The sequence below is a fragment of the Nomascus leucogenys genome, chromosome 20 (genome assembly GCF_006542625.1).
Source record: "Nomascus leucogenys isolate Asia chromosome 20, Asia_NLE_v1, whole genome shotgun sequence".
Classification (NCBI taxonomy): Eukaryota; Metazoa; Chordata; class Mammalia; order Primates; family Hylobatidae; genus Nomascus; species Nomascus leucogenys.
Window position 1 is genome coordinate 13,976,676 of NC_044400.1, and position 14,420 is coordinate 13,991,095.

Here is a 14,420-nt window from a genome sequence, read left to right on the forward strand (position 1 = left end):
GTAGGATTCAACTTTTTAAAGTACTTAGTAGAGGATGGGAAGGACCAGAAATGTATCTAGCATCAAACAGGCAATAACCAGAACAAGCACCAACTATAGTAAATTAATTTGTTGTGAGTGGAAAAAGAAAAAAAAAAGCATAAAGCAAAATACCTAGAATGTATTAAGTACTCACTGAATGCCAGATAAAATAGTGAAAACAAAAGATGTCTGTTATGATAGCTACAGGTCAATGAGGGCTAGTACTCATGAACTCTTTAAGAAGACTGACTTTGTTTGATGAGGGTATTTGGCTGAAAACTATTTCTTGGGAATCTATCAGGGTTTTGGGAAACTCATCAGCAGGCACCCGATAATGGGAGGTCATTAGGAGTCCCATGATGATGGGATTCCTTTTCAGATCTGAAAATTTCAGAGCTGTCTGTCCCTTTCTCCTCCTGTGCTCACAGGGCATCAGGGATGGACTAATGGGCGACTCCTGCTCCTGCTTCTCTCCATGTTACACTGCTTACTAACTCCCTGTGTGACTTTGAGCAAGCACTTAATTCAGTTGCCTTGAATTTCTTCAAATGTAGAGAACTAGATGCCATCATTCACTTCCAGTTCTAAAATTCTAAGACTACTTGAGTTTACACCTGTTAATCAGAGACACAGCTCATATTTCAGGCTGGAATTAGGATGCCATTTGTAAGACATTTGGCACTCGATGTGTCTCATTCTCTGACTCTTTGGTGCTCCTCCTTCCCTAATACAAATTCAAAGCTACTTTGCATTTCTAAGCATAGATTACACTATTGTGATGCACTAACAATTTGGAAAACATAAGGGGATCAAAGTAATTACCCATATGTTCTCAGGCAGTAGAAAATAATTAAAGTCTGTTTATCAATATGGCTAATTAAAAACAAAATGCATATGAATTCAATGTTTATTTTATTATTTCCTACATAGGACTCTAAGAGTTGTTGTTGTTGTTGTCTTTAGGGACAGGGTCTCACTCAGTCACCCAGGCTGAGTACAGTGGCGCCATCACCACGCACTGCAGCCTTGAACTCCTGAGTTCAAGCAATCCCCTTGCCTAAGCCTCCCAAGTAGCTAGGACTACAGGCATAACACACCATGCCTGGCTACTTTAAATTTTTTTTTTTTTTTTTGTAGAGTTGGGAAGTCTCACTGTGTTGCCCAGTCTGGTCTTGAACTCCTGGCCTCAACCAATCCTCCTGCGTTGGCCTCCCAAAGCAGTTCTTTTTAAATATAGTCAATGCCTATAGAAGAAGTAGCTCCTTTCCCAGGATGTTGTATAATCAGACATTATGCATGGGGTGTCAGTCAGTTCAAGTAGCTCAAAGATGATCTCTGGCAAAATACATTTCAGGGTTATCAATTTGGCACACATTTTGTGCCATCAAGTGAAATTTGTAGTTAATAAACACATGGTTAAAAACAGAGGCATAATGTTCCCAAAAGTACTTAAAGCCTCTCTGCTCTACTACTCCAAATTAATACTTCCATTGGTGTAGTTCTAGCAGCAGTGAAATGCAGATTGGGTCAAAGATGGTGAAGGTTTATGGAGATCAACTCAATAATTTTTGAAAATTTGCTTTTTGATAATTCTGAATTGATCTGTGGATTATCTTGTCTCCAAAACTCCATACTATTAAAACAAAAAAAAAGGAAGAAAAGACAATTTTTAAAAGTACAGTGATTTTTGCCTCTCACAAATGTGTGCTCCGTTTTAGACTGTGTTTCTAGTTATGGTGCCTAATGAAATGCTGGTTGAAATTGTGGCAGGCCAGGTCTCACTAACGCAGGCCTCCGTAACAACTGTTTCAGTACTGACTGAGTGGTTAAGTTAAATATTAAAAGCCGGTACCCTTATACAAAGGCTGGAATGTAACAAACGCCCACCAAGAGTTTTGCTTAGGCCTTTCCTGGGCCTTAAAACATGACAAAATAACAAAGGAACTCTTAACAGAACCTATTCAGGATTAAAAAAGTTTTATTGTGGGTCTGAAGCAACTCCCCAGGCCTCCACAAACAAGTCTATTGGAGGTCTGTGGGAACTCCCCAAACCTCCATGATTTTGCAGGAGACAAAATAAGGGTAATCACCCCAGCACCTGGACCCATTTACATGAAGTAAATTTACTGAGGCTCCAGAGGTCTTCAGGACTCAGGCCTTAGTTACAGATTAAAAGAAGTTAATCACTTACAACATTAGATGAATGCACACTTACATGTGGACATATAGCTTAGAAGGTATATAAGCTCTGGAAAACTGTAATTTTGAGTTGGTCTGGTGATCCAGGCCTTCTCCCTGTGACTGGTTGCAGAAATAAAAACTCTGTTTCTCCCCAATTCATCTGCATCTCATTATTGGCCCACAAGAGATAGCTGCCCGACCCTCAGTTTGGACCAGGAACAAAATGTCAAAGTTGATTAAAACTTTTCACAGTACATATTTGGTCTTTTACTAGTCAGATAAACAGTGAAAAGCTCATGTTTTTCATAATATTGCTGCTAGAATCATTTTTCTAAGTTTCATTTTTATCACCTTTTAACTCTAGTCAGGATAGGAAATTAATGCATATTGGAATTTAATTTTTGGGGGGAATTCATTTTGTTTAATTTGTTTTAAAATACTAACTGCAATCCAGTATTGAAAGGAGATATAGCTCAAACTTCTTAATAGTCATATCCAGGGAGACTTCCATAGTGAAAATGTGAGCCGGAAGTAGATATTGATGATATTCAAGAAAATAATTTCAGTAAATTTGGAATGAGCCAAAATTATGTACGAAAACTCAACTTGAAATTAGAATTCAAAGCAAGATCCCCATGAATACAGGGTGTTGCAGCTTGCTGCTAGGTGGCAGACAGAGGGAAGAATAAATGAGCTCCAGCTTTTGAGAAATTTAATTAAAAATTATATCAAACCTGGGATCCTCCTGAAAGAATTTGTACTTACTTTAATAAAGGTTGTTTCTCATGGAGAAGCAATTTTAATTTTAGACCAGGGTTGCAATTCTGTGCCAAAAATGGCCTTTCTATGAGATCTTGTTCATTTTTGCAGACACAATATATCCTCCCTGCCCTCAGGACCTTCCTTTAGCACCCAGACAGAAGAGCATTTGCCAAAATAATGATAGGAATGCTCTGAAGACAATAGCTCTTCTCTAAACTTTATTACTATAAGTACATACTTTATTACTATAAGTACATACGACAAAAATCCAGAGCACAGGCAATACTGAGGTAAGAGGTAAATCACATCTGCTGCTCAGGTAAAAAATTTTCATTTCCAATTTTTAAATTCCAAGAGAGAACTAGAGCAGATCAGTGGCTTTCAGGGATTAAAGGCTGTGGGAGGGTGAGCTACAAAGGAGCAGCAAGAGGGAGTTTGTATGAAGAGATAGCACCATTCTGCATTCTGAAAATAATGGTGATGAGGGACTAATTGGCTAAGCTGGCTGGACTTCCTGGGTCAATAGGGACTTCCCTAAGGGGACTTTCCCCTAAGCCAAAATGAGTCATAGCTGCAAGCTAAGGGATTGAAACTTCAACCAATCATATAGGGAGTTTAAGTTCTAGCTGCAGCCTGATGTTTTTAACTAATCAAGCCCGCCAATACACAAGTGGATAGAAAATAAGCTAATTCTATAGGACCAAAAAAGGAAAAAAGGAGGGGTCATAAGGGGATATAAGCATAAGACACCCAAGCCAGAAACGGCAAGCCTTCCAGGTCCGCTTCCACCACGTGGAAGCTTTACTTTCGCTTTCACTTTAATAAATCTTGCGGCCGCACACTCTTTGGATCCACATGTTTCTCTCATCGAGCTGTAACACTCACCGCTGCAGTCCACGGCTTCGTGCCTTGAAGCCCGTGAGACCACGAACCATTGGATCGAGAAAAGACCTTCGATCGGGAGAAGACTTCTCATCTCAGTGGCATTTGTCAGAACTCCTAGAACTGTACACCAAAAAGAATGGATTTTACTGTATGTAAATTTTTAAGAATTAAAAAATGAACGTTGTCAACTTGGAAACTTTGAAAAAGTGTGTCAGTTTTGCTTTAGGTTAGACATGCTCATCAGTAGACTTGACGTTTAACCTGAGCCCTCCGCCTCCCTAATTCCTTCTTCCCACCTCTCCTCAGTTTCCCACTTCCTTAAATTTTGCTAGGATTTCCTGACTTCTCTTCCTTTGCACACACACCAAACAAACAAACAAAACAAACAGAAAAACACCAACTTTGAGAGCCAAGGCCTCAGATTAATCATGGTGATTAAAGAATTCAGACCTGAGAAGGAATGTTCCAAAAGTCAGGAGAATGTGCTGATGGAAAAGGATCATAGGGAAAGTGTGTGTGGGTGGGAGAGGGGCATACTTTCACTCTTTTTTATTTTTTGCAAGAACCCTGTGAGTCTAAAGAGAGAGAAGAAGAGAAGGATATTATAATAATCATACCTTATATTTGTAAACTGTGTTATAGTTTATGGTCATCTTCAATTAACTTCTTTAATACTCCATCAACCTGCATGGCCTGCATTTTCCAGATGAAGAGACCATGGCCCAGAACAGTGAATTGCCACTGGTCGCGGAACTAGGATGTGGAAGTTTGACTTGAGGTATGAATCATGCTTTTCACCATGGGTAACCTCTGAGCTAAGAGTTTCTGAAAGAAATGTGTAGGTGGCAGGGTCGAATTTCCAAGCAGCAGAAGGCATTAAGAAAGGCATCAAGAGATACCATCTCACTCCTGCAAGAATGTTTTTTTACTTAAAAAGTTAAAAAACAACAGACATTGGTGAGGATGTGGTGAAAAAGGAATGCTAACACACTGCTGGTGGGAATGTAATTTGGTACAACCTCTATGGAAAACAGTATGGAGATTTCTTAAAGAACTAAAAGTAGTCCTACCATTTGATCCAGCAATCCCACTACTGGGTATCTGCTCAAAGGAAAAGAAATCATTATAGCAAAAAGACACCTGCACACACATGTTTATTAAGCATAATTCACAATTGCAAAGATATGGAACCAACCTAAGTGTCTATCTCCCAATGATTGGATAAAGAAAATGTGGTATATATACACCATGGAATACTACTCAGCCATGAAAAAGAACAAAGTAATGTCTTTTGCAGCAACTTGAATGGAGCTGGAGGTCATTATCCTAAGTGAAGTAACTCAGGAATGGAAAATCAAATACTACATGTTCTCACTTATAAGTGGGAGCTAAGCTATAGGTACACAAAGGCATGCAGTAGTATAATGGACATTGGAGACTCAGAAGTGGAAGGGTGGGAGGAGGGTGAGAGATTAAAAAACTACATATTGGGTACAGTGTACACTACTCGGGTGACAGATGCACTGCAATTTCAGACTTCACCACTATACAATTCATCCGTGTAACCAAAACCCACTTGTATCCCAAAAGCTATTGAAATTTTAAAAACATTTAAAATATAAAGACATTAAGAAATTTTAGGCCAGGTGCAGTGGCTCATGCCTGTAATCCCAGCACTTCGGGAGGCCAAGGCGGGTGGATCACTTGTGGTCAGGAGTTGAAGACCAGCCTGGCCAATATGGTGAAACCGCATCTCTACTGAAAATACAAAAATTAGCCAGGTGTGATGGCACACACCTGTAATCCCAGCTACTCTTGAGGATGAGGCAGGAGAATCGCTCGAACCCAGGAGGTGGGGGTTGCAGTAAGCCGAGATTGCTCGACTGCACTCCAGCCTGGGCAACAGAGCAAGGCTCTGTCTAAAAAAAAAAAAAAAAAAAAAAAAAAAAAAAAGCCTGTTGCTCTTGGGAAATGATAAGAAATTATAGATGATGGAATGTTGGCTGTGAGAAGAAAGGTTTATTCTCAGAATCAAGCTCAATAGCCACTATGTATCTATGTCACCATGTTGCTTCAGAAAAATACAGTTCTTTAAGTTATTCCTTGAAATATTTTAGGCTGCTCATTTTTCCTATCCTTCTCACGGAGACTCTGTCCACCTATTACTTCCCCTTTTCTTAGCTACGGTGCTTGCCATGTCTTCTATTACTCAGTAACTCACGGGAGAGATATGGATGGGCTCAAAGCACCAAGGCCCAATAGAGCACAAGACATGAAACAGAGTTTTCCTCACCACACCTATTCCAGGTGCTCTTTCAGGCTTCTGTTCGGCGAGCAGCAGGTCCACTTCTCCAGGCCTCCCCGTGATGCTATGAGTGAAGCAAAACCATTCAGAGGATTCAGATAAATACCTTCTTTGCCTAGGTGGGCTAGCATCTGTTTCTATTGCTTATAAAGAGGGATCCTGAATACTACAAGTGTTTTTAAACCATTTTTTTCTGACCGTATTTCTTGGAACCTTTCCATTCTGCAGGTCTCTCAGGAGCCATGTGGAGAAGGTACAGTCAACCCAAGCCAACAGCTCCCTGGGTTCTCCTGCAACCAGAGCAGATCAACTTAGTTTTCCCATGAAAAAGGATTTCTGCTATGCCAAAAAAAAAAAAAAAAAAAAAAGTTTGGAAACTACATGTGGGTGGCAGGAAAGAAGTTATTTTATCTTTACTAAACTTGTTGAATTTTTCTAGACTTTCTCTGGTTACCAAGACAGAACCTGCCAGCCCCAAGTCCTCCAGGTTCCCATGGAAGATCTAGTAGTAAAGGGCCCTAGCAGTTGTCTACTGTCTCCTCAGCCGCCAAAGCTGGTCCTGCTTCTATTTGTTACCTGGATCCTGGAGACCCAGTGTAGATCTGATTTCTGCCACTTCTTAGTCATCTCTTCTTGGACAAATACCTTACTTCTGCTGAACTTAAATTCTTCTCTCTGTAAAATAGAACAGGAATAATACTCTTCTGTCAACCTCATATGACACCTGTGAGGCTCAAATGATCTAATAAGTATCACCTTATCCCTTTATAAATTATTCTATACATACAAGATGAAACTATTATAACTATTACAGTCAGCATAAAATCTTAAATCAGTTGGTGAGCTTGTTTCCTGGATGTGAATGAATCAAGCTAGTCTATTCTATGTAAAAACAGCTAGCTCTTGTCACAGGATGATGTATTGTTTTATACCACAGCTCTGTGGTTAAATTCTGATATGACACTGACATATTTTATTTTATTTTATTTTCTTAGACATGGGGTCTCTCAATGTTGCCCAGGCTAGTCTTGAACTCCTGGCCTCCCACCATACTTCCACCTCAGCCTCCCAAAGCTCTAGGATTACAGGCGTGAGCCACTGTACCTGGCTGAAATTTTATAAGGTGTAATCTTTAAACCTCAAGGGCCTATAGGCTTTGTCAGAAAAAAAAAAAAAAAAAATCAAAAGAAAATTTTAACAGTGGCCGTGATGGTTGCAGTCAGGCACATGGGTAATAAAACCTAGGCCTATAAACTAAATTTGACCTCTTACCTGTGTAACTGGAGTTTGTTAAGTATTTCACCAACAGGTACAGGTTATAAACATGTGTATCAGAGGTAGAACAAAGACAAGATGGAATCACTCACCCTGTACCAGACCCTCAGATGCCTAACCTTACTCCCTACCCGCTCAACTGCATGTGCACCTTATGTATATATATCACCTATGGATAGTGTCACTGAGCACCGTTCAGAATCACAGGAATGTAACTGCTGCTTCCTGACCCTGCTTCTCCCACCTTCTGTACCACCTGCATCCTTCTGTTAGGAAATTATATACTGTGCCTCATGGAACCTACTTTGGAGGCTCATTCTCAGTCTGCACTGAGTCTGTGTTTCCAGGCTTAGGACCCCAAACTTGGCTCAAAATAAACCTAACCATAATTTCTGTAAGTTTTAGTGCCTGTTATTTCACTTTTCAGTCGACAGCTTTAAGTGACTTATTGGTGTTAAAAAATATAAGGGCCAAAACCCTTATATTTTCATTTCTATAAATTTGTATATTTATAATTACAAATATCAATTATATGCCATTTCAATGATTGATATTTTAAATATATATTTTGATAGATTTGAATAATATTTACATATTTTATTATTTTATGTGTAGTGATTATTTTACTACAAATTTGTAAGTTTATAATTTCTAAAAATTTTACTAAGTACTTTCAATGTACAACAGTACACGATTCTATGCTTATGTAAAGGTGGATTGGTCTAGGTTGTATGAGCTTTGGTTATTAGCCTGAAGAGCTTGAAAACTACTTAACTACAAAGCAATTGTTAACAACTTCACAGCAACTTTACCAGAACAAAGTAGTGCTAAGAAGCCATTGCAAGTATTTGAGAAAATTCATGTGATAAAAACAATGCGTTAGTTAAGAAGCAGAGTAATTGGATTAAAAAATAAATAATGAGAAAGGTAAATAATACACGAACTTGAGAAACTGAAAGAATGGCATTGCCCATAGAAAAGTAGGTAGAAAAGTAGGATCCAGCTGGAGATGTTCATGAAATTTTAGAACATGAAAAACTTTTCCAATATGGCCAGAATGAAAAGAGGAAGGAGTACAGAATATTCTTGTCCTGTAACTCATATCCACTTTTAACGACCACTGCCACCTGGTGGCTTGTGACCCTGTTTCCACTGAAGGAAGAAACCCTGTTTATTCTCGATTTTGCAGGCCTAAGCAGGGATAAAACAGGATAAAAAGAACACTGGCCTGGAACACCAGGGATCTAAGTTTCTGGAGCACAGGGGTTAAAGACCACAGTATGTCTTGTCCGTCGAGATCCTTTAACTACAAATATCTATACTTTAACGATTTCTTATGAAATTTGCAGCCAAAGCTGGAATCCAGAAAGAATTCTGACATGAATTAAAATCTTCAAATCCCATCATGTATGTTGAATTACTCCTTTTTTTTATTTTATTCAACAAGCCTCATGTCTCCCATCCTGTTAGACCTTGGTAATTTAAGCCCATATCTCTCTCCTGAGTTACTGAGTAATAGAAGACATGGCAAGCACAATAGCTAAGGAAAGAGGAAGTGATAGGTGGACAGTCACAGTGAGAAACCCAGGAAAAATGAGCAGCCTGCAATATTTCAAGGAATAAGTTTACAATTGTATTTTTCTGAAGCAACACTGTGAGGTGAGTACCTAGCTGCTACTGATTTTGATTCTGAGAACGAAACTTCCTCTCACGACCAACATTCCCACACCTATAACTTTGTGTCATTTGCCAAGAACAACCTATTTTATGACTTCTTGATGCTTTTCTTCATGTGTTCTGCTGCTTGGAAATTCTACCCTGTACACATTTATTTCAGAAAGCCCTAGTTCAAAGGTTATCCCTGCTATAAAGCCTTCCAACACTCCCTCCAAGTAGAGGCAACATTTCTCCCCTCTGTTCCACAACTGATTGCATTTTGTTTTCACCTTACTGTATTCTTACTAAATCCTCATTATACTCCTGTCTAAACAACACATATTGTCTTAGTCTGTTTGGGTTCCTGTAATAAAATACTAAAAACTGGGTATCTTATAAACAATAGAAATTTATTTCTTACAGTTCTAAAGGCTGGGGAGTCCAAGATCAAGATATTGGCAGGTTCCATGTCTGGTGATGGTTTGCTTGTTCATAGACGGAGGCTTTTGAATATGTCTTTGCATGGTGGAAGGGGGAAGGAAGGTCTCTTTTACAAGAACACTAATCTCATTTATGAGGTTCCTCCCATGTGATCTAATCATCTCCTAAGGGCCACCACCTCCTAATATTATCATCTTGGGGCCAGGGTTTCAACATGTGAATTTTGGAGTGACACAAACATTTGAATCATAGCATGTACAACATCTGCTTAAATGTGTATCAGTATTACTGCATTTAAGCCTTCTTGGCATCAAACACTGTGTCTTTTAAATCTGTATTCCAGATATTATTTTGGTTGATGGCTACTAGAACAGACAGTGCCTCTATCTCACCCTCCAGTATGACAGTTCTGGAAAGAAATTGAATAACCCTGTGACAGACCTTGAGAACATATGATTTTATGAGAGGTAGGAGATAAATGCAGAGTTTCTGTAAGAGTTTGCATACTTGTAACATTCATGAACCCTGAGCTTTTAATCAGTTTCTTAGGGCTCAGAAAACATAGGTGGTATTAGAGCTCAGAAACCTAACAAGTGAGTATCATCATGAAGGATAACAAAGGGCTTGGCTCTTTTATTGAGGATCCATTCATTTACAACATGTAGACATAGTTTCTGGGTCTCTTCCATTTCTCTAGAGAGAATGCTTCCATCTTACCAGGAATCTAGCTCCCAACCACCTGTCCATGTTCTGGATATAAGGTAAAAGAGGATGTCCAAGAAGACTGAAGTTAAGTATTCAGAACGTGGAGGAAACAGAGGCAGTCCAAGAAATAAAGATCGAAAAGCAAAATAATACTACCAAGAGCAATCTCAAATTGATGAGAAAAGGTTTATATCCAGAGGACAAGAGTGTTATGAAAAAGAAAATTTAAAATACAATAGCCAAGATAGATTCAGCAAAAGGGTTAGGAGATAAAATTAAGGATATCTCTTTTTTTTTTTTTTTTTTTTTTTTGAGACGGAGTCTTGCTCTGTCGACCAGGCTGGAGTGCAGTGGCCAGATCTTGGCTCAGTGCAAGCTTCATCTCCCGAGTTCACGCCATTCTCCTGCCTCAGCCTCCCGAGTAGCTGGGACTACAGGCGCCCGCCACTACGCCTGGCTAATTTTTTGTATTTTTAGTAGAGACAGGGTTTCACCATGTTGGCCAGGATGGTCTTGATCTCCTGACCTCGTGATCCACCCACCTCGGCCTCCCAAAGTGCTGGGATTACAGGCATGAGCCAACACGCCCGGCCAAGGATATCTCTTAAAAATATAGCAAAAAAAAAAAAAAAAAAAAAAGCCAAAATAAAAAAAAAAAAAGTAGAAGGGGATTTGGAAAGGGTAGAACCAGAAAGATGGCATCATGAAAAAAACTTGATGAAAGAGCCATGCTGAAGGATATGGGCAGCCTCTAGAAGATAGAAAAAGCAGAAAATTAATTCTCTTCTAGAGCCTCCAGAAAGATATGCAGCTCTGCCAACACCTTGATGTGAGCTGAGTGAGATGCATTTTAGACTTCTGATCCTAGAACTATAAGATTATAAAGTCAGGTTGTTTTAAGCTCCTAAGTTTGTAGTAATTTATTACCGCAGCCACAGAAAACTAAAAAGGACCATATTGCACTTGTCACTTATTACCTTCAGTGGTGGTTTCAGGACATTTATTCTAGTCCTGTGTCTTTCATCCTTAATCCCTGATCCCCAGGAGTCTTTCCTTCCCATAGTCTCTGTTCCGCACCCAGCCACCTCTGCTCACTGCAGTCAAGCCAGTCTTACCTCCTTGCTGGCTCCTGATTCTCCGGATGCCAGAGTGTCATAGAGTTATCCCAGACTCTGGCTGTCCTAAGGGTGGGAGTTGTCCTGCCCTTAGCCCCTAATAAAGACAGCATTGACAAGAACACTAACACTCCGCTGACCCCCAAGAACTTCTTTGGCATTATTATATGGACAAAGAGGGCCTGTACTATGTCTCCCTCCCACCCTGCCCCCTTGGGGCTCAATGCACTTCTGTGACTTTTTAACACGTGAATCCTAATTATCTTGATTCAACTCCTTATGCACAGTTTTTAAACAATAACAACAAAAATGCTGTCAATTAGCCAGCTCATCTCTGGCTAAATCTTTGATGTCAGTCCCAAAGACTATGCTACTGGAGTTCGGTTCCTGCCAAACCACAAATAATTATTGAGTAAGGATCCTTTCTTTCAGAGTTGCGAAGGATTGCAAAGACTGCTGAAAACTGCGATCTTCAACGAGATGTTTAAGGGGAAAAGGGTAAGTGGATTTATCAAGAAGTAAATAATGACTAAGGGATCCCAGACTGGGCTCCTGAGTGCCCAGAGCCGTTAGTAATGGGGGAGACAATATGAGTGATAGGAGAGATCTGGAAGAGATGGGGAATCTGCGGGCGAGGTCAAGTTCACCTGCGTTCAGAATCTAAGTCATACAACAAAGTCCCTGGATCAATACCAATTTGCCCCAATTACCCATTTTCCTCTGATCTAAGACAAAAATCAAATTATACTCAGATCAGCATGAAAGGAGGCTTGGTGGGAGTTTAATATCCACAACCTCTGTCTGATCTCTTTTACTGAGGTGGCCTGTAAATGTAAACAAAACTTGCAACAAGGATTTTGCATCAGGCTGGCAAAACCTGATTTTAGGAGACAACCATGCCATTGGGGATAAAGAACAGATTCTCCTGTCTCCAATGATCCTCCAAGGTTGTTTTTATTATAATGGAAATTTCCAAGGCTTTATGCAGGGCTCACACGTCGACGAAAGCTGCTGCCCCAAGAACAGAGATATAATTGTCTTCTGCTGTTCCTGAACTCAGCTAATGGCTGTTCATTAATTAACGTTGCACCCCATGAGCATAGCATTTGCAAACTGTGGGTTACTAAATAAGACCTTAGTGAACACAGTACTGCTGCTCCTTTCTGGTATGTACTTCCAATTATAATTTTATTCATTTTTCCTTTGTCATAACCATAGTGAGCTTCTAGTGCAATAAGCCGCATTATTAGATGCTGTGGCATACATATAGATAGATAAATAGGATGGAGTCTATGCCTCAAGGTACTGGAAGCTGGCAGCTAGGGTGACCTCTAGAGGAGTGTAGTATGTGCAGCCACCATCATGGATTTAAGAATACAAACTCCAAATTACTTCACTTCACTCTAAGCCTTGTATTTTTACTATCAACAGAAGTTTTTCCTTAATAATTTTATTTGCAAAATAAAGACTCAAAATACAGATTGCAAAATAAGATTCAAATAATGTACAGGCAAAATCATTAGCCTCTGTTGGATACTGTGGCTGCTGGTTAATCCTTATAATAACTTTATGAGGAAAATTACATTACCTCCCAGTTGTATGTAACCTGTATTTCCCAAATGACCGTCACCAATGAGTTGAAATAATTGATTGACTATCACCTACATTCTACTCGTTATTGCCCTCTCTCACCACCTGTAAAGGACCTACCAGCATTTCTATTCAAACAAGCCATTGTTCATGCAAAATGGACTTAAGGCTGTCCACTCCAACTGGGCTCACCCCACTGGCCCAACAAAGCCTGTGCTACAGTTGGGATCCCTTCTCTGCAAACATGAAGAAACTTGGGTTTTGTGAATTGGTGAGTTGCTCAAGGGTGCACACTTAGAAGAGACAGACATGGATCATCAATTTATACTTCTGACTCCAAGGGCACTACCTTCCCTCTGTAGTTCGAGCTGATCAACTTCTCATCTAAATACAAAATCATCACACTTTATCCCACTTGTTTATATTACTTCATATTACTTCTTACTTTCATAATCACACAGATGAGTTTCCTTTGGCAAATAAACTATAACTGCGACAATTAAGTGAGAAGGTTAAGGCAGAAGGGTTGTGGTCTGAAAGGTTTCACGAGACCAAAGGGCAGTGGATCCTAAGGACAGGGAACTCAGGGACTCATTGTAAAGGCCCGAGGCAGGGGCAGCACAAAGAGCAGGCCTCACTGTCTGTCTGGGCAGAGCATAGTTTAGTCAACATTATGTACTTAAGGCTACTAAATACACCACAGACTTCATTAGCTAAGCAGCAATCCATATAGATATTAACCAATTGCCCACTCTATGCCAAGCACATATGCCATTGTTTGGTGACTTTCACCTGTTCATACAATCTTCTCAAGTCTGTAAGGTCCTTTGGGACAGAGAAAGTCTCCTGCATCTTGTGCTCCCTTATCACTTTTTGCTTAATAGATTTTGTTGTTTCAAATTCTAAAAGGAAGGAAATTAATTATTAACCAAATGATATTTCTCAAACAGGGTCAGTGACCTCTCTTGGGATGCAAATCCTATGTATCTTATTCCAGTGAGTAACTCTGTAGTTAATCATTGATATGGCAAGTTCAGGCTTTTGCTCTTCCTCTTTGAACATCAGTGGGTGCGTTTTATTTCTCTCTCTTGTTCTTTTTTTTTTTTTTTTTTTTTGAGACAGAGTCTCGCTGTCGCCCAGGCTGGAATGCAATGGCGCGATCTTGGCTCACTGCAGGCTCCGCCCCCCGGGGTTCACGCCATTCTCCTGCCTCAGCCTACCGAGTAGCTGGGACTACAGGCGCCCGCCACCTCGCCCGGCTAATTTTTTGTATTTTTAGTAGAGACGGGGTTTCACCGTGGTCTCGATCTCCTGATCTCGTGATCCGCCCGCCTCGGCCTCCTAGAGTGCTGGGATTACAGGCGTGAGCCACCGCGCCCGGCCTCTTTTTTGTTTTTTTAAAGCAAGATTAAGGAAGCCAAACTCTCAGCCTCGTGCAGAAAGAGCTCATTTATTGCAACTAAAATATCTTTTCTTGGAAGGCC